Source organism: Mesoplodon densirostris, chromosome 6 (assembly GCF_025265405.1).
Source record: "Mesoplodon densirostris isolate mMesDen1 chromosome 6, mMesDen1 primary haplotype, whole genome shotgun sequence".
Lineage (NCBI taxonomy): Eukaryota > Metazoa > Chordata > Mammalia > Artiodactyla > Ziphiidae > Mesoplodon > Mesoplodon densirostris.
In genome coordinates, this window is record NC_082666.1 from 3594158 (window position 1) to 3615019 (window position 20862).

Below are 20862 nucleotides of genomic sequence, written 5' to 3' on the forward strand. Positions count from 1 at the left end.
GTTCCGCCCACGGAGGGGCGAGACCTGCAGACACTCATTTCTGGTGATTATCCGAGTGTCAATCCTGCCCGTCCCTCTGCATCCTTGTCAGACCTGCTTCCTCTGAAATCCTGAGGAGCCTCCGGCTCATTCCCGGCCGCCAAGAGCTATTCTCAGACTTGGCAGTTAATTACCTTCTTGCTGCTTCCCGCCTCCCGGCAGGCTCCGTCTTGGGACCCGTCACGTGGGCACATCGCCAGGCCGTGGATGAACAGACATCCCAAAGGCGGTGGGCAGGTGGCCCCTGGCCAGGCAGCTGGGCCCCTCAGGCCTGTCCTGGAGCGTGCACGTGGGGTTCCCCAGATCCGGTCCTTTCGGGGACAGGGCTGGCCCTGTGGCTGGGAGCCTGACGGTGCCGCCTTTCTGGAGGCCACTAGGCAGCAGGAACAAAAGCTGTAAAAATGGGGCTTCCCTGGTGGCGCAGTGGTTGGGAGTCCGCCTGCCGATGCAGGGGACATGGGTTCGTGCCCCGGTCCGGGAAGATCCCACATGCCACGGAGCGGCTGGGCCCGTGAGCCATGGCTGCTGAGCCTGCGCGTCCGGAGCCTGTGCTCCGCAACGGGAGAGGCCACAGCAGTGAGAGGCCCGCGTACCGCAAAAAAAAAAAAAGCTGTAAAAATGAAACCTCCTTCGCTGGGGCAATCACACTTTTAGGAACAGACAGCAGAAGGACCTAATAAGACAGGGACTCAGGGATGCTCATCTCAGGAGCGTCTGACAGTGAAAACCCCAAAACTCCTTCTGCGCGGGGAGTTGACTGCTTTAATAATAACAGAACACAAAGGAGCCAAAAGGAGCCGAGAACAGGAGGTGATTATTCCCGCCGCCCCGGCCCCTGCCAATTTGCACACAAAAGAAATGTGGTGATTTATAGATGCCAGTTGCTAATAACGCCTGAGCCCTCATATGGGTGATGGGCGCTGGGACAAGGGGGTCACCGGTCACCCCTCCCTGTGTTAACTCTGCCCCACCACACCTGTGCCTGCTTCTCTCAATATTTCCTGCATCTGTTGTGTTTTCCTGCACACGTTGATGACAGATTGAAACCATAATGGAGTAATCATAGTTCAGGCAGAAGAAATAGAATCGGGCGGCCACTGAGATCTGGTCTCAGACACATCCCTGCACAACTGAAAACTTGAACTTTCTGTGAATTACATCGAATCAAGGAGGCCAGCTGTTTTAGAAACAATGTCTGCCACCTGCAGCCTCAGGTCTCGGGTCCCCCTTGTAATTATGCAACCACTTCGGACCCCAACCAATCCTTGCTTAGCAAGTACCCTTACTTCTCGCGCCAGCTCCAGTTATAATCCTTGATAAACAACTCATGTAACTAACTGTGGCCTTGCGGTTTTGCCTTTATAAGCTTCCTCCATTTTGTAGTGCAGTGGAACACAATTCAAGTGCTTCTGGAATCTGTCTCCCAGGCTGCAGTCCTAAAGACCCAAACGAAGCCCTCTTTATTTCAATCAGGTCTCCATCTCTAGTTAACAATGTAGACCCACGAGCATATACACATACACACCTCCAAACCCTGTGAAGACAACAGAGTTGTCTCCTACACATCCTTGTGTGTGATTAACACAGTCAGATATTTGAATGGATGGATGGATGAGTGGATGGGTGGATGGATGGATGAATGGATGTGTGGATGAGTGGATGGATGGTTGGATGAGTGGATGGATGGATGGATGAGTGGATGGATGGGTGGGTGTTTGGGTGGGTGGATGGGTGAATGGATGGATGGATGGATAGATGGATGGATAGATGGATAGGTGGATGGGTGGGTAGGTGGGTGGGTGGGTAGGTAGGTGGATGGATGGATGGATGGATGGATGAGTGGATGGATGGATGAGTGGATGGATGGATGGATGAGTGGATGGATGGATGGGTAGATGGATGGGTGGATGAGTGGATGGATGGATAGATGGGTGGGTCTTCTCCCTACACATCTGTCTTATGTCCAATTCTCCCCCTTTATAAGGACACCAATCCTATTGGAGTAGGGCTTACCCTAGTGACCTCACGTTAACTAATTACATCTGCAATGACCCTATTTCCAAATAAGGTCATATTCTGAGGTCCTGAGGATTAGGACCTCAACCTATGAATTTCGAGGGACATAGTTCCACCCCTAACACCCTCATTCATTCCTTCATTCATTCGCATCAGTGTGAACTCACGGATTCTCTTCTTATTCACTGGGTTATGCCCTACTTCTGTCGTTACTCATGTTCATGCTAAAGGGTTCGCAGACTTGACATGGCCCCTGCATGTCCCTTTATGCTGACTCCTATGTCCTTCTGATATGTTTCCCCAACTCCCCATCCTCTGAGTGCTTCTTTACTTTCTGGCAGAAAAACACGTTCTGGGTTCATCTTGTCCTTTCCTGACCCCCGTCCTGAAACCAGCCATCTGTCTGAGAAGCCCTGGTTCCTCTTAGAAGGAGGACATTAAAAACCAGGATCTGTGCAGCCCGTGGGCTGCTGGCCCCTCAGGGCCAGCGCGGGGGCGTCCTTGTGGGCACGTCTATCGCTGAGATCCAGTCCCGCCCCACAGGCTCCCCGGCCCGCCTCCTCTCCGTCCTGCAGCCCTCGCCTGCAACGTCACCCTTGACGCAATACTCCTGTGGTCTGTCTCAGAAGACACAGAAAGCAGCTTCAAAACTGCAGCCCACACCTCCCGGGAGAGCAAAGCTGCTAACTGGAGGTTTCAGACGCAGGGTGTGTGGTCAGAACACTGTGCTCAAACTTACCTGAGTCATTTCTTTGTCTTTTAGTGTGGTTGTGCCATTCACTTGAAATAAGTTAGATCCATTGGTTTGTTTGCTTTCCGTCCCTCCCTTATCTGTGTGTGTGTGTGTGCGTGTGTGTGTGTGAATATTGGCAGGATTCAAAAGTCAAAACTGTCTGCAAAAGTGTCCTCAGAGGAGTGTTACCCACCCCCCAGCCCCACCCCATTGCCACCCACCCTCCCCGCAGGTAACCAACCTCCTTAGTTTCTTTCTTTCTTTCTATTTGTTTGTTTGTTTGTTTGTTTGTTTGTTTGTTTTTGGCTGCATTGGGTCTTCGTTGCTGCACGCAGGCTTTCTCTAGTTGCGGCAAGTGGGGGCTACTCTTCGTTGCGGTGCGCGGGCTTCTCATTGCGGTGGCTTCTCTTGTTGTGGAACACGGGCTCTAGGTGTTCAGGGTTCAGTAATTGTGGCTCACGGGCTCAGTAGTTGTGGCGCACGGGCTCAAGTTGCTCCGTGGCATGTGAGATCTTCCCGGACCAGGGCTCGAACCCGTGTCTCCTGAATTGGCAGGCATATTCTTAACCACTGCGCCACCCGGAAGTCCCCCTCCTTAGTTTCTGATTTATCCTGCCTGTGCTTTCTTTCCTCCTCCTCTGCCTCTTCCTCCTTCTCCGAGAACAAGTAGATCCATGTGGACTTGTCTTCTTAGTTTCCTTTTATGACGGCTCAAATCTAAGCAACCTGCACACACATGCACACGCACTTTTGCACTTTGTATGCTTTCACTCACCCTCCCAGCTGTTCACAGAGAGCTTTCTCCATCTGTTCTAAGCTGTGTGGTGTGTTGTACACACGTGCATGGTTCAACCACCCACGTTCCCACCTCCTATGCAGGAGCACATAGATTGTTTCCAGCGTATGGCACATGCAGACCATGCTGCAGTGAATGACTCTGTGCACTAGTGCTTTTGTGCTGTTGCGGGTGTGACCTCAGGGCAATTTCCCAGAAGTGGGAATGCAGGGTCAGGGTGAGCACCTGAAGATCCTGGCAGATACTGACCATTCACCCCCACGAGGATGGTACCAATTTTCCTTCCCACCAGCCCCCTGCTGCTGGCTTTGCAAGATTTGCCAACCAAACAGGTGATCATGGTCCCCCTGAATTTTAATTTACATCTCACAGAAGTCTTGTGAGCATCTTTTTGTTTTCATTTGTCCTCTCTAGCTAGGTAGCATGGCCTCCCATGGGAATCTCACAGCAACCTTTCCAGAGCCCTCAATGATGGCCGGATGTTTGGGGGGCTGTGCTGAGAACCCTGCAAACACATCTCACTTGCCCCTCCGAGTCACCCTATTTTACAGACAAGAACACAGGCTCAGAGCTGAGAAGCTTCAGGGTGCCCGGTGACATGGGGACAGGACGTTTGACTCTGACTTGGGCCCCATGTCCCTGCAAATGCCCCCCTCCATGGGGATGTACGCAGACCCTTCCCTGAATGAGACACGGGTAAAGAGGCTCCCAGCAGCCGTGACAGCCCAGCCCAGCCCAGCCCAGCCGCATCGAATCCCAGGTGTGTCCCAAGCTGATCAAAGATGCTGGAACAAGGCTGCCTGCTCGGTGGCCCCGTCCCTCTGCTCTCCTTACAAAGCCTCCTCAAAAAATGCTTTGATTATGCAATAGTTCAAGTCCTCAAGAATTAACATGAAAAACACCCAGCACCCACCACCCAGCTGTAACAGATGCTAACATTTGGCCATATGTTCCAGAACTGTCTGTCTTTTGATGGAAATAAAGCATCAGAGACAGCTCATGCCACCCCTGGGCACCCACCCCCTTCCTGTTCCCCCTGGCTCTCCAACGAACGGCCCTCCTGGGATTGGGGCTTCTCATCCCACAACGGGCTTCATTAGTTCCACATCAGGAGTGTGTCTTTCAGCACCGCACAGTGTAGCCTGGGGGGCCTTGGGGCTGACATGGCGAGAGTCCCGGGGTGGCACGTCCATCGGACACCTGTGCGGCAGCGCCGCCCTCACCACTGCATTCTGGCCCTGACCCCTTCACAGTCACCGTCCATGCGGGGGGGTGGCGGGAGCCTCCTGGAAGACCCCACTGTACCCGAGGGAGGGCCCATCAGGGAGGCGCCCTGCGGTGAAGGCCTCCAGTGTCACTGGCTTTGCCCAATCGCCCTCTGAAGGTCTGTGGCCCAGAAGAGCACATGCATCTCATCATCGTCGTCCGATGGCAGGCCCCCTTGCTGCTTTACTCACGTTTGCACAATTCCGGGGGGGTCCGTGCCCTCACGCACCTCCTTGGGTCACTCTAGCCTCCTCTTCCGGCCCTGAGTGCACCAGACGGGGTCCAGCAGGAAACAGACACGCAGAGGGGAGATGAGCACGATTTAAGTGCTGTGGGCAGAGCTCAGGGTGAACAGCAGGGAGGGGTGTGGAGCCCAGGCTGGAAGGGGCAGGAGGGGGCGGACCCTGACAGGACAGTGGTCTCGGAAGAGTGACACAGCCGCCTTCGTCCCCCAGCAGGAGGAAGCCTCACCACCCCCGCTCTTGATTGCCTGCAGGGCCTCCTGTTGGTCAATCCACCCTGAAGCCAGAGGGCACAGGAGCCCAAAAGGAGTGTTTCCTAGAAATCAGCACCCTCAGGACTCGGGCAGGGGGAGGGGGAGGATGGAGAGGAGGCAGGAAGGAAGCAGACCTCCAAAACCCATCCTTGGTCAGTCTCAGACAGAGGGGTTAGGCTGGGGGTCTGGGGTCGGAGAGCGGGGGTCACAGGCTGCCCACATCACTTATGTACCAGCTGTGGCCTTGGGCTTAACCTTTCTGAGCCTTAGTTTCCTCATCTATGAATTGGGAAAACAATAGAACCTCCTGCCCAGTTGTGGGATGAGAGGAGGCTGAGGTGAGGGATGTAAAGGCCTCACATGGAGCCTGGTACCCCAGGAAACTCTCAGAAAGTGAATGGGGGTCCAGGCAGAGTGTCCTCCTCTGGAACAGCCAAAAGACAGCCAAGGTGGCTACAGCAGAACCAGATAAAATATATCTATAGCAACGAACATTAAAAGGAACTAGAGCGGACCCTACACATAGCAAAAAGTTAATTTCATCAGCAAGCTGTGACAATTCTCAACTTGTATGATACTACGATCTGCTAAGAGAAAACTGACAGCCCTCCAGGAGAAAGGGACAAAAACTCCAGGATGGCAGAAGATGCTGACACCCCTCTCTTGTAATTGATGGCTCGAGCACATCAAAAAATCAGTAGGGACATGGCAGATTTGAATAATCCAATTAACATGCACGACTTCACAGAAAGTTCAACCTAGACCCAAAAACTTCAGGTTACACATTTTTTTCCAGCACAAAAGGAAATGTTTTTAAAATTTGATGACATACTGGGATGAAAACAAGTCTCAACAAATACAAAAGCTTAAGGAACACAGAGACCACATTCTCTGAATGCAAAGCAATTAGGTCAGCAATCAGTGACAAAAGAAAAACTAGAAACACTCTATGTGGGGAAACCAAGAAAAATAATTCCAAATAACTCATGGTGCAAAGAATGTGTCAAAATAGAAGTTAGAATATATTTAGTACTGAAAGGTAATAAAAATACTGTATGTCAAAACTTAAGAAATTCAGCTAAAACAGTATTTATAAGGAAGTTTATAGTGTTAAGTGATTAGTTTAGAAAATAAGAAAAGCTGAAAATGTGTAAACTAAGGATACATTTGAAAACATTAGTAAAAGAATAAGAGACCAAAGCAAAGAAAGTAGCAGAAATTAAATAACAAATAAAGGAGAAAACATATACTGAGACAGTCAAAAAACAAAAACAGCTCATGGGGGGAAAAATGGGTAAAATAGACAAATCTTTGGAAACACTGATCAAAAATAAAAGAAGATACAGGACATATAAAAACTATTAGGAATGAAAACATAATTTTATACATAACCGTGATTAAATAGTTAAGAGGGCATTACATCAATAAACAGAAACTTTACACCAATATATTTGAAAATTTGGGTGAAATCGACAAATTCCTAGACAAAAAAAATACCTTTCAAAACTGACTCCATAAGAAATAGAAAGCCTAAATAGTCTTATAAACATTCAAGGAACTGGATGCATAATTTAACATCTTCCCCCAAAGAACACACAAGTCCTGACAATTTTATGCAGAGCCTTGACTATTTTTCATACAAAATGTCTTGTCCTGGATCGAATATCAGTCAATGCAAGAGACAGACCAAGAAAGAAAAAAATATCAGAAAGAGGCAAGGGCAGGCGTGGCTGGTGGACATCCTCTCACACTGTCCCCAGCTCTCCCCATGGAGACACAGGGGATGGGCCTGCCACAAAGACAGGCTGTCACCACTACACACGACCCGGCCCTGTCCTGCCCACCCAGGCTCAGCTCATGGGCTGCATCTGAAGGATTCCAGCCAACCCTCCGAGGACCGACAGGAGCCTGGGGCCAGCCCCAGAGCCCTTGGGGGAGGACGGTGGAGGCTGCTGGTGGATGTTTGAGGCAAGAAAGCCGGGATTTAGGGCCGGGCAGCACCGTCCACAACCCTGCTCATCCCCCCAGGGCTCCAAGTCTGACCAGGACAGGTCCCCGACCTCCTCCTGCCTGGAGGAGGGCATCCCGTCTCCTGGCACAGTGGTTTGGGAACCAGAGGTACAGCTGGTGGCACAAGGTTGCTTGGCAGCCTGTGACCTGCACTAATGCCAATGCCAGTAGCTGGGACCACCCCCGACAGGTGTCCCTACCTGCATGGAACGTGGGCTGGTCGGGAGAGCATGGCTGGAAGAGGAGATGCACCTTGCCTAACGGCAGGTGGGCAGTCTGAGAGGGAGTAGGAAGCAGATCCCCGAGGATGGGTTCACAAATGTGGAGTTTTGGAAGAGGCCCTGTGGTCCCTGTCCAGGCGTTTGACAGGAAAATCAGACATGATCCACTTCAAAGACCCATTTTGCTCCAGTGAGGACCTGTGGCCGGTGGAGACACATGGAGCCCTGGGGACAGGAAGACCCCAGGCGTCCCTGGCCTGTGATCTCCTGTGTGATTCCCACAGGACCCTGCAGAGATCAGAGCCTTCAGTCCTGAGTGATGAACAAAAAGACCACAGAACACAGAGGTGTCGAAGGGACAGGTAATTTTGGAACATAGAGCTCAAGGGAGGAGGCCTGAGCCCAGAACAGGGCCTGGGAATCAGCTGCCACCACAGGACCAGCCCTAGCCGGAGGCCAGCCCCTCATGGCTGGGTCTGGGGAGAGGTCAGCATCTGGGTCCCTCCAGACTGCCCACCTGCCATGTCTCAGGGCTGAAGGGACGATGCCTGGACTCCACAGAGCTTGAGACCCCCTTCAGCCAGGTCGGGACCCAGACCCTGGGGAGGCCTGCAGACCTTCATCGTAGCCTGGGGTCACCTCACCCACAAGGCTGGACCTGAGCACTGACTTCTCTGGTTCCAAAGCTCTCATTCTTAGTGGCTAAACCCATTGGTCTTAGGTATTAATATTTTTAAAATGTTTACTTTCACATGGCCAAAAACACCTCCAAACTCTCCATAAATGGTCAAAAGACAAGACAGGAGAACACTTTAGCACTTTATGTCACAGACAAGGGTTCACCTCCTTAAAACACACAAGGATCTCAAACGGTGAGAAGAAGACAACCAACAACCTGATAGAAAACTGGGCACAGGACATGGGAAGAGACCTCACAGGAAAAGAGAGATAACAGCCCTCAGAGATGAGCCCAATGAGGAGAGAAGCCATCACACCTCAGGCTGGCACATGTCCAAGTCTCCCTGGCTCCGAGGGGGACCTGTGGCTGGTGGAGACCACAGAGCCCTGGGGACAGTAAGACCCTGGCATCCGAGAGAGGTGGGGATGTGGGCCTCGCAGAAAGCCGTTCCCTTTATCACCCCAACTTCCCCCCGAAGCCACGGATCCACGTCCAGTAACTGCCTTGGAAACCACATCTTGCTACTTCAGTGAGTGCTCCGAGGCTGGAGCCGGCTGAGAAGACCCTGCCCAGCCCTACCCTGAGGAGGGCCAGCAGGATGGCTAGACCCACCCCCAGAGCTGAAGAAAGGGTCAGAGCCACGTGCTGTGAGCAGTGTGAGGCAGAGGGGATTTCAGACGTGTGTCTACAGGCTTGTTTTCACAAAATAATGGCTGGATGGAACAACCAGAAACGAACGTTCCCTAGAAGGGGGTGGGGGAGGGGGGGGGAAGATTCTCCAAGCATACCTTTCTTTAAAACATTTGACGCATCTCTGCTTTCCCCCAAACAAAACGGAATCAAACAAGAAAAGTTCTTGCCCCACCGATGACTTGCTAATGGCAAAAGGAAGTCACACCTTCCCAAGGTTGGCACCTGGACCAAGGGACCACCTTCTTAGCATCAGCATTTCCAGCCCCTGGCGCACGTGGTCCACCCATGTCCGGGGGCCAGAACAGCCTGAGTGTGATGGAGGCACCACAGGGAACTTCCTGTTTCCAGAAGCACAGGGGACCAGAGAGCAGTCGGGAGTGACGGTGGCGCTGCAAGGCCACTGGCCGGTGCTCCCTGGGAGGATGACGTCACTCATTAAGATTTCACTTCCCGTCTTTGAGGGCACGGTTTCTAATTTCTTGGGCTTAAATCACAGTGTCATTTCACGTACCAAATAAGTAAATAACAGCTTTAGGCTTTTAGAAAATAAAAGTCGTGTTTATAAATTTTAAAAGTGAGTGTTATTAAAAAAAAAAGTGGGTAAACTTTTCTAGCTGAAAAGTCACTAAAGAGGCATCAGCAACTAAGTTGTGTGAAGCTTAATTGAATTCTAGTTCAAAAAAAATCTAGGAAAGACATTTGGGGACAATTTGGGCATTTTCACATGCAGTGGCTAGGACGGAGAGTTGGAAATTAGGACTAATTTTTAGGTGCAACACTGTACTGCAGTCACGTAAGGAAACGCTCCTGTTAGGAGGCAAAGCCTTCAAGCCTCCTGACATTTGTAACAATTTCAAATGGTTCTGTAAAAGGAGAGGGAGATGGAGACAGAGACAGAGGGGGACAGGGAAGGAGTGAGAGGCAAGTTTTTAAGTAATTAGCATGACCATGCTTGGGGGTGGTGGGGGGTCCATGCCCAGGGTAGGCGGGGCGGTGGCCCAGCTGGAGGCCTGGCTCCCACAGGTGAGTCAGGGAGGTCACCACCTGCGGAAGGGGAATCAACACTCACCGAAGGAAGGCCGGCCCCTTGGGACGTGGACGCGGGATGGGGCACGTGGTCAGCACGGGAGAACCTAGCAGGTGGGCTGCATGGAGCCTGCATCTCCTGCGAACGGGGCTGGGGGCGGGCACAACCCTGCCTGGGATGAGGCTGAAACCATCAGGGGACGGAGACTATGGAGGGGGCCCTGGGGCTCCCAGAGGGGATTTGTCCTGCCCAAGGTCAGGAGCCCTCCCTGACGGCCAGACCCTCGTGGTCATTGCTGTGGTCACGTTTGTCCACTACTCGCTCCGTGTGCTGGAATCTTACCGTCACCTGGGCTAGCTCTGCTCTGTCCCCCAGAATTTTCTCTCCTGTGTGCTCTGAGTCGGCGTGGCCACAGCAAGACACTCTGTGCTCAATCTGGAAGGCTGTGCCCAAACGCGCCTTGTCCCCCGAGCCGTCTCCTGGGCCACGTGTGCGCCTCGCTCCCCTGGAAAGACACCAGCCAGTCATTCCTGCCGGACTCCCGTGGCGTCACCAAGGACCTAGAGACAGGGCCAGGCCTGTGTGGGCTCCAACCCGCCCTGCATGTCCACAGGCAGACGCTGGACACACAGGGCCTGGACCAGGGGAGGAGAGCAAGGCACGTACCTTGGATGCCGAACTTAAGGAGGTACCAAAAAAACCCTCAGCAATCCAGATAGATAATATTTTAATGCAATACATTTGAAGTCAGAATTAATGCAAAAAATCCATGATGAACAGATATCAAAATTTTTAAAGAAAGACAGGATCAGTGACGGCCAGGACTGCAGCTGTGCCCCACCATCTGAGACCCTGCAGCAAAAGGATACGTGAAAACATCGGATCCGGGTCCCACCCCGTCAGGGAGCCCACCTCTCAAGCCTGCTACCTCCGCCCTGTCACCACTCCAGCGGGCTGGGCACACGTGCCAAGGGCCCAGGACCCGCCGCCCCTGCACCTGCCGTGATGGGGCCGGGCCCGTGTCTAGGAGGCAGGGAGGAAGAGGCTGCACCGCGGGCTGGATTCACAGTGGGTTTCATTTATTAACCAGATGAAAGCCACACGAGGGGTGGGGTTCGTGGAAGCCACGTGCAGTGTGCGGTCTGTCAGTTGAGCTGCTAATATAAATTTGCTCAGCTGTGACACACACAAGGTTGTTCTGGCTGAGAGAAAAAATAAACACCGGCCCATCATTTTCTTGCCAACGGAGCTAAAAGCTCTCCCGGGCCCGCTGGAGTCAACAGGCAGAGCCGGCCTCTTCCAGGAAGATCAGCTGTTCCATCCGGCTCTGTTGCTCCCCAGCCACAGGACCTTGGACAAGGCAGGGCTGTAGCTTCCCCACCTCTGGGTGGGGAAAGAACCCCTGCCCACGCGGGGTTGGGAGCTGCGGTCTAAAGAGGAAAGGCTTGGGCGGGGGGAGTGGCCTGAGCGTGTGGCTGCACCCCAGGAAGCCTGGACACAGGGCAGGCAGGCATCGTCTGGAAGGAGGGGAGCCCGTGGCACCCGTGGGGCAGGTGAGCCAGGGGCAGGGTGCGTGGGGGGCAGAGGCACGTGTCCAGGTGGGAGACGGTGAAGGCCGAGGCAGCATGGAGGGTTTTTCGGGGTCGGCAGACAGGAGCCACAGGCCAGCTGGAATTTAGGACATTCCGGAGGATGTGGGCCTCAGTTGGGGCAATCCTCTCTTGCCCGCACGTGATTTTACATGGCAATTAGGCATGTATCTGATCAGGGACTTGCATCTACATTACATGTAGAACTTGTACAACTCAACGGTAAAAAGACAAATAACGCAATTTTACAGTGGGCAGAGGACTTGAATTTCTCCAGAGAAGACATACAAATGGCCAACACGCACATGAAAACATGTTGAACACCATTAGTCATCAGGGAAGTGCAAATCAAAATGAAATGTGATACCACCAGGATGGTGACAATCAAAGTGACAGGTAAAAACAAGTGTTGGCAGGGACATGGAGAAATTGGAGTCGCATGTGTGGCTGGCAGGGATGTAAAATGACGCAGCCACTTTGGAAAACAGTCTGGCAGTTCTTCAAAAAGTTAAACCCAGAGTGCCTACGTGCCCCAGAAATTCTACTCCTAGGTATCTACCCAAGAGAGATGAAAGCATATATCTGCACAAAAACTGTACATGAATATTCATAGCAGTTTTATTCATAATAATCAGAAGGTGGAGGGGCTTCCCTGGTGGCGCAGTGGTTGGGAGTCCGCCTGCCGATGCAGGGGACACGGGTTCGTGCCCCTATCCCGGAAGATCCCACATGCCGCAGAGCGGCTGGGCCCGCGAGCCATGGCCACGGAGCCTGTGTGTCCGGAGCCTGTGCTCCGCAACGGGAGAGGCCACAGCAGTGAGAGGCCCGCATACAGCAAAATAAATAAATAAATAAATAAATAAATAATCAGAAGGTGGAATCAACCCAGAGGTCTGTCAGTGGGTGAGCAGATAAACAATACGTGGTCCATCCATACAGTGGAATATTATTCAGCCATAAAAAGGAAAGAAGCACTGATGCCTACAGCCTGTGTCAGTACACATTATGCTGCGTGAAAGAAGCCAGACGCAAAAGGCCATGTATTGTATGCTTCCCTTTATATGAAATGTCCAGAGTAGGCAAATCCATAGGGACAGAAAGCAGACCGGTGGTTGCTGAGGACCAGGAGGGGGGAATGAGGGAGTGACCACCAACGAGTAGGAGGTTTCTTTCTGAGGTAATAAAAACATCCTAAAATTGATTACGTTGATGGTTGCACAATACTGTGAATATACTAAAAACCACTGAATTGCACACTTCCAATGGAGGAATTGTATGGAATGTGCATTATATTTCAAAAAAGCTGTCACAAAAAAGAAAACTTTACAGTTCATCCTATATTTGTTATTGTTATTTCGGTGTTATAGAATTTCATCAACGACTACATACAAAAAGATGCATGGGGTGTGAATGAATGTTTAAATCAATTCTGATTCATTTTTCAAAGGGAATTAGCTCATCTCCATCTCTTCCAGGGTCCAGGGAACAGGGCTCAGGACTCCTGGGTTTGATCCCTGCTTGGACGCTGACCGCATCCCCATCCTTGCCTGTGGGACTGGGCTGCTCCCCGCACCTCCCTGGGCTGCCAGGAGAATGAATGGTGATACGATAGGACACCCAAGCCAAGATGCTCACTGGAGGCGCCCCCAACACTCAGCCCCATCAGAACCCACACATGGGGGCCAGCCTGGTTTCATGGAACAGGAGCGGGGGCTGTGGAAGGGCTGCATCACCCATCCCGGCGAATTACTGAGTCACTGACACGGGTAGGTGAATGGGGTCTTCCCTGGACAGGCTGAGCACTCGGGGGGCTCCCTGCCTGCCCCCACTGTCTCCCAGGGACTGTAGTCATGGTCCCTCTATCCCTCATAGGGCAGCAGGTGATAGGCACACAAAGGATGCTGGGAGAATCTTGGTGTTAAGAGCATGATGGTGGCTGAGCTTTCCCTCTGCCTTCTCTCAAGTTTTTGCTCAGACAGCTAAGAAGGAGACAAGGAGCAGTGAGGCTAGTGACTCCACAGCACTAAGGGTAGCCGTGGAAGAAATTATCATAACAACAACAACAAATAAAAATAATAAGAGTCTGGGGAGATCACCCACTTGAGCTAAGTGCTTGGCCTCAATCCTCTCCCCAGCAGGACCCTCAGTCCCTGACTCACCCACCCCCCAGGCCCACCCCAGCCCCACAAGGCTCCTCGTGTGGGATGGCCCTCTTTCCCTGGCACCTGTGTGCCCTCCCCCACGTCTGCCTCCTCCCAGAAGCCTCTCCTGATAAGCCCCACCTCTGGCTGTCTCTCTCTCCCCTTCGCTGGGGCAGCCAGCTCTGTGCAGGTGCTCATCCTTGTTCTAAAGAGAGATTCAGGGCACAGGGAGACCTCTTCAGGGGTCCCTCAGTCCAGGGATGGGACAGGACAGCAGGGAACCACAGGAGAGGCATGGAGCAGGGAGGCTCCCTGGCAGACACTGCTGGGCCTGGAATCTAAGACCTGGAAGGCAGACAGGCCCAGGGGGACAGGTGGGCGGGGGGAGAGGGGCCGGGAGGGTAGCGGAAGGGAGGGTGGGGGGATGAGGGGGAGGTGTGTCCAAGGCAGAGGGACAGCACACGCTGAGCCCTAAGGGAGCCTGCAATTCCAGGGGCCACAGGGGGACAGGATGGGCTGAGGATGGCTCCCGGACCACCTGGACATGCCCAGGATTTGGTCCCTGCCCTGGATGCGGTGGGGAGCCACCACCCCACGTGCCTGTGCCCCCCTGACCCCCACCATCGGAGAGCACAGCATCTGTCTCTGCAGGAAGCCTGGGACGTTCTAGAGCAGCTGTACTGGAAGAAGCCAGGCCCGGGCCTCGCGTGCTGTCAGGTGGGAGCGGCCAGGGTCCCAGCAGCCCCTTCCTGTCCCTGGCCTGGGACGCGTCAGGCCGGCCTCTCTGCCTTGGGGTCCAGAGGCCGTCAGCAACTCAGCATCAGTGCCTGCGTCACGGGCCCCAGGGACCTCCCAACAGCTTCTGAAATACTCAGTCGAACTAAACTTATTTATGTTTGTTTTTCCCTTTCCGGTGGTTTCTGTCAGCACTGGTGATGGATGGGTACGTGTCGATGGATTTTTCAATCTGCTCCCCATAAAAAGATTGTATTTTGACTACTTTATTGCTTTGCGTGGTGTGTGCGATCCTGGTGTGATAATTACTGAAGGAATAGCTACAGCCCTGCAACGGGTGGGGGAAGACGCCAAGGGACACTCGGTGCGATTCCCGCCGTGTCCCCCTCCCCCGCCTGTTTTCTGGCTTTCCAGCCTTGGAATGAGAAGGTTCCCGGCTGGAGAGGGCGGAAGTTGGGGAGACACACAAGGAGGCCCCAGATTCGCTCTCTGGAGTCTGGAGTTCTCACCAGAGGAGGGAGGCTCCCCCGCCCCCGCTTCTCAACACAGGGATGCACAGCCAGAGGTGGTGTGAGCACAGACACACGCACACCCCTGGTGGCCCTCCTCAGGTTGGGGTCTTGGATGCCAGCAGATCTCCTGCACTGGGCACAGGACCTGGCTGGGAGCTGAGGATGTGGGGCCACACCGAGGACACACTCGGGCTCAGAGGGCTGCCCGGGGACTGTTTCCCGAGCCACAGACCCCGAAGGACCATGCACGGAAGAGCTCGTCTTGGTGGGGAAGCAAGGCCATGGGCAGGAACCCGGAGGGCAGACCCAGGTGAGCCCTGGTGATGGGCCGGAGCCCTGAGAGCGCAGGGCCGGGAATGGGCTGGAGGCTTGGGATGCAGGATGGGGCCACACCTGTGACGCCCACCCGCATGTGGCTGGGGACAGACCAACAGGACCCAGGGGCAGAGGCTGAGGCTCAGGTCCCTCAGCGCGGCCTCATGCCTCCAGTATCTCACTCAGCTTCCCCAGACTCACTTCCTCACCTGGAAATGTGGATTCAAAGGAAAATGATGATTTTGAAGAGGACCAGCCCTCCAGCGCCGACTCCATGCCCGGCCCCAGCTGAGCACGTTACACATATGATGTTTTTTAATCTTTGCAAGAACGCTAAGAGGTTGGCAGGCCTTACAATCATCGTCATTTTGCAGATGAGAAAACTGAGGCCCAGGGAAGTTAGGGACTCAGCCATCAAGTGCTGGCCAGGGTTCAAACCCAGGCAATCGGATCCAGTCATTTTACAAATTGGATCCAGTAAACGTAGACCAAATTACAGGAGGGCTTTGCAAACACTACACTGCCATCCAGAAGTGAAGGCTCCTTTCCTCCTGAGCTCTGAGTCCCAGGATGTCCCCTGAGGCTAGATTCCTCCAAGCCTCCCTCCAGGCCTCACTTCCCACCTAACTGCCGTGAAAAAGCCCAGATGACTCCCCGTTTGTTTTCAGCTCATTAAAGCACCCAGAGCACTGGGACTGTGGGTCCAGCCCGGCTGGGAAACACCTTCCGACCCTGCCACGTCCACAATGTCAATGCAAAAGGACCTGGCACCGTGGCTCTGTTCACCCCCTACCCCACCCCCACTCTAGTTCAGCAGCCCCGATTCCCCGTCACCTGCTCACAGGCCTGCCAGGGAGTTTCCGGTGCACTGCTGGTGAATAATTTATCAGTCATCCGTGAGCAGGGGCAGGACATATAAATATCTATAGATATGGGCATGGCGAGCACACACGCCTGTGTATGTCTTTAAACCTTGTAAACCGTTCCTCTGATCTAATCGGGCATAAATTACCCACAATGATGGTGGTAGGTCTGCTTGCAGACAGTACTTTAAATCCCACTATCTCCACTAATAGCAAGGCTGCTGGTGTGCAGGCTCCATCCATTATGATTTTGAGCAGGTTGCTCATGTTTTTTAATGCAAAAGAGAAAAAAGATCGCTTTCTAAAAATCACGGTGTGCAAGCCCAAGTCTGGGCCTCCCGGGGGGTGTAGATTTCCCTCCTGTGGCTCAGCTCTGGGGATCCTCTAACTGCAGTGCTGGGTCCCGCAGCCCGTGGCCTCTGTGAATCCTTCTTCTGGCGCCTGCTCCTTGCTCCTGGCCCCGAACCCTCATGCCACTCCCTGGGGTCCGTCAGGAGCCCGACTCTCACACCACAAGTCAAAACTCCCCATCCGGTTGCCCAGGCCGTGGAGCCCTATGCCTGCCTCCAGATTCCACCTGCCACTGCCAGACAGGGAAATCGCTCCCTGAGGGAAGGCTGGTCCCTCTTTCCCCAAACCTACAGGAGATGCTCCATAAACGTTCCTCTAAGGAGCACCTGCCTGGCTGAGCCCAAGCAGAGCTGGAGACTCACAGGCAGCACATCCCCAGGAGGGAGGGAGGTGTGCCTTTGCCTGGGCCACACCTCCAGCTCAGCCCGAGGCCACTAGCAGGGCTCTGGCCTGGTTCTTATCCTGGAATGGGGGCCTGGTGGTAACTACGGACCCCAGGCCCCAGACTGCTCAAAGTAAATGGTGCCCCCAAGCCAGGCATTCAGAGGTCAGGTGGCCAAACGAGACATCGCACAGAGGAGAAAGGCCGCCTCCCTCCAGGCCAAGCCCAAGCCACTAACCCGCCCTGGCTCCTGATACGTGCGTGGGAGGTGAGGCCATCGCACGCCCTCCCCATCCCAAGAGCAGCCAGGAGCGGCAGTGTGACCCCAGCTCCGTCAATCACAGCTCGCGTGCCTCGAACACTCAAGCCTCATTCACTGTGCCTCAGTTTCCTCATCTATGAAATGGGGATAATGATTTAATTCAAGGGCTGTGCTGAGGACTAAAACAAGGTAACACACAGGCAAAGCACTTAGGACGGTGGGAATGGTGTGCATCTCACAAGCGTTTGTCGTTATTATTATTAATTATTAGTATTCAACTCCAGTCCACTGCTTCCTACAACAGGACATACACACTTAAAACTTCTCAGAGTTAAAATAGCACATTTTTTCACCCCGCCACGTGGCAGGGTCTGAGCTGTGCATGCTCGGGCGCTGGGCTGCAGGTGACCCTGGGCTGGCGGGGCTTCTGGAAACTCGAGTTAGCCTCCTTGGCTCCAGCCTCTATGGCATTAGGATGCGGAAATTCCATCAGGACGGTGCAGTTGGCCCGGCGCCGCCCCAGGAGGAGCCGCTCTGCCGTTGGCACCTCCGCGTGATACGTGGTTTTAAAAGAACTCTTGTTCTCACCACCCCAGGTGGACAGGTCCACTCCCTGCCAACACTACCTCCTGCCTCATTTTGAAACTGACCAAAGTGGCCCCGGATTCATCACTCCATCAACGAGTGCACTGGTGGTAGGTACCTGGCGTGACTTCAGCCCCAGGTGAGCCTTGCGGAGCCCTGGTGGTCCTGGTGGGTCCTGGGAAGTCCTAAGGAGTTCTGATGGGTCTGGGTGGGCCCTGAGAAATCCTAATGGCTCCTGGCCGGTCCTGGTGGATCCTGGGGAATTAGGAAGTCCACGAGGGTGATGAGAATAGAACCACAGCTTGAAGCCCCAGCCTAGGGCTTCTGCCTAGAGGTGGGAGATCTATTTCGTTACCCCAAACACCCCCTAGAGAGGCAGAAACTTGACCATTTTTAAAACCCAAGCTCCAAGGATGGGGAGAGTAGGACAGGGGACAGAGTGACCGCAGGTGGATAAACGCCTGGGAATCTGCAGAGCCCTGACCCCCCTTCACTTCCCAGGCCCCAGGCCTCCTTTTTGCCCCATGTGTGAAGTCCAACATGGGGAAGGGAGGTGGTTTGGGTTCACACCTCTGCCCCTCGTGGTCAGATGGTGGCTCAGGCCGCCAGCAAGGAGGTGGCAGGGTCAAGCTCCCGTCCCGGCCAGGGTAGCCCTTTCGTTGAGAACGTTCGCTAGTGATCCGGCCAGACCTCTTGCTTCTGGGTCGCTGTGGTCAAGGCTGGGGTCGGTGACGCTTTCTCTGGATCCCAGAAGGAGGGGCGCTGCGGGAAAGAGTGCTGAGATAACCTGTAGGGGGTCCACCTTCTTCCATTAGGAAAGCAGGATGCTGGGAGCCTCCCACACGTGAGGGAGAGGACTGGTCACCCCACTGCGCATGCCCACACCTGTCCCAGGGTGTGGCACACAGTAGGTGCTTGTGTGAGTTTCCCGGGGCGGCTTAGACAATACAATGTATTCTCTCACAGTCTGAGGCCAGAAGTCCAAAATCAAGGTGTCGGTAGGGTTAGTTCTTTCCAAGGCCTCTCTCCTTGGCTTGCTGCCTCTTCACGTGGCCTTTGCTCTGTGCACATGCGTCCCCAGTGTCTCTTTGTGTGTCCTAATTTCCTCTTCTTACAAGGACACCAGTCAGATAGGATTAGGGCCCACTTTTTTTTTTTTTTTTTTTTTGCTGTATGCAGGCCTCTCACTGTTGTGGCCTCTCCCGGTGCGGAGCACAGGCTCCGGACGTGCAGGCTCAGCCACTTGTACCATGTCCCCATCATGTCCCCATCAGCATCCAGAACAGGGCCTGGCCCAGGGTTGGCACCACTAAATATTTGCAGAAGGAACGAGAGAAGCAGCAGCCAGCTCCTTCCTCTGTGCCCTCACCCTCCCGCCCATGACCTTTTCTCAGGCCCCTCCCATTCTGTGCTGCTGTGATTCTGCAGAGCGGGCATCAGAAGTGGGCCTCCTTCCATCCCAGGGTGACAGGGACAATAAAGAGAGGAGTCTTACAGTCCAGCTCTGAGCGGCGCTCACGGCTGCCAAGACCCCCTTATAGGGGATGAATCTGAGATCGCCCTCGTGGTCCTACACACAGGCTCAGGAAAAGCTCCGTGCAGCCAGTTAAGAACATGGGTCGTGGCCGCTGAAGGGGGCAGGGCAGCCACAGAACAGATGAGCCTCGTCAGACACGGGCACTCAGGAAATATGGGGGGAATACATCCATGTCTGTGGCATCTTGGACTCTTCCTTCACGGACTTACTCGAAATATGTCGGTATTTGTGTGATCCTAGTTTAAGGTCTGCTCCCCGGCTGTAGCTGGCCCGAAGTCCTTGATTTTGCTTCTCCCTGACCCCCTCCCCCAGCAGCTGGCCCAGAACCTGGCACCTAATAAACGTATGAGGCTCAATGAGTAGATCGTGAAAGTACGGATGAATTTTGTGAAATTTATCACTAACATATAAGGCCTCAAGGGCAAAAGCTGGGCATTTTCCGTCTCAACATCACCACAGTTTGATGTAGTGCTTGAAGCTTGACACTCCATAAATGTTTAGATTCTGAATTTTATTTAAATTTAACTGACCGGCCTCATAGAGGAAGGGAGGACATATTACTCATAACTGAAAAAAAATAAGAAAAAAAATTTAAACAAAAATTCAAGAGCCCCTGGCCAAGCGGCTGAGAGGGGACATCTGGAAGGGAGGGTTTTCATAATTCAGATCTTAAAAAGCCAGACTCACCATTTCCTCCACATGCTCACGTTTAATTAAATGGTGAAGGATTAGCATCTACGAACAGAGGCAGCCCCGCCGCCTGGCTCTGGGAAACCGAGAACGCTCAGCCAGAGGCTCCGTGGAGCTCCAGCACCAGCTGGAAACGGGACGGGGTCCAGAAGGACCCTCAGGCTGGAGGGGAGATGCCACGGGCAATCTTCTGAGCCACCACATGAGTGGAGCCTGTGAAGATGGAGAGCCGGTCCCCCAGGGCAGACACCGTGGAGCCCCTCCAGCTTCACTGAGGGTGTGCACGCCCGTATGCGCATGGGTGTATGTGCATGGGTGTGCATGTGCATGGGTGTGCATACATGACATGGGTGTGCATATGTGACGTGGGCACGTGCATGCATGTGCATGGATGTGTACATGTGTGTGCATATGAGCGTGGTTGGGCGTGTGTACCTCTGTGTGCATGTGTGGGCATGGCCATTGCGTGTGCACACGTGTGTGTCCAATCCTAAACCCTAGCCAGAGCTGAGCTTCTCACCCACGTCGCACAGACCGCCGTGGTGCCCCTCCTTTAGCCGCGGAAGACTGGCCCAGGGAAGGGCTTCATCCAGGGAAGGAGCCAAAATACAGGACAGACAGACTTTTTTTTTTTTTTTTTTTTTTTTTTTGGTACGCGGGCCTCTCACTGTTGTGGCCTCTCCCGTTGTGGAGCACAGGCTCCGGACGCAGAGGGTCAGAGGCCATGGCTCACGGGCCCAGCCGCTCCGTGGCACGTGGGATCCTCCCGACTGGGGCACGAACCCATGCCCCCTGCATTGGCAGGCGGACTCCCAACCACTGCGCCACCAGGGAAGCCCCAGGATGGACAGACTTTTAAGGGGCAGCTTGGATGAGGAAGGCAAAGACCAGGTTCACAAACTTGTTTTCTGTGAAAACACACAA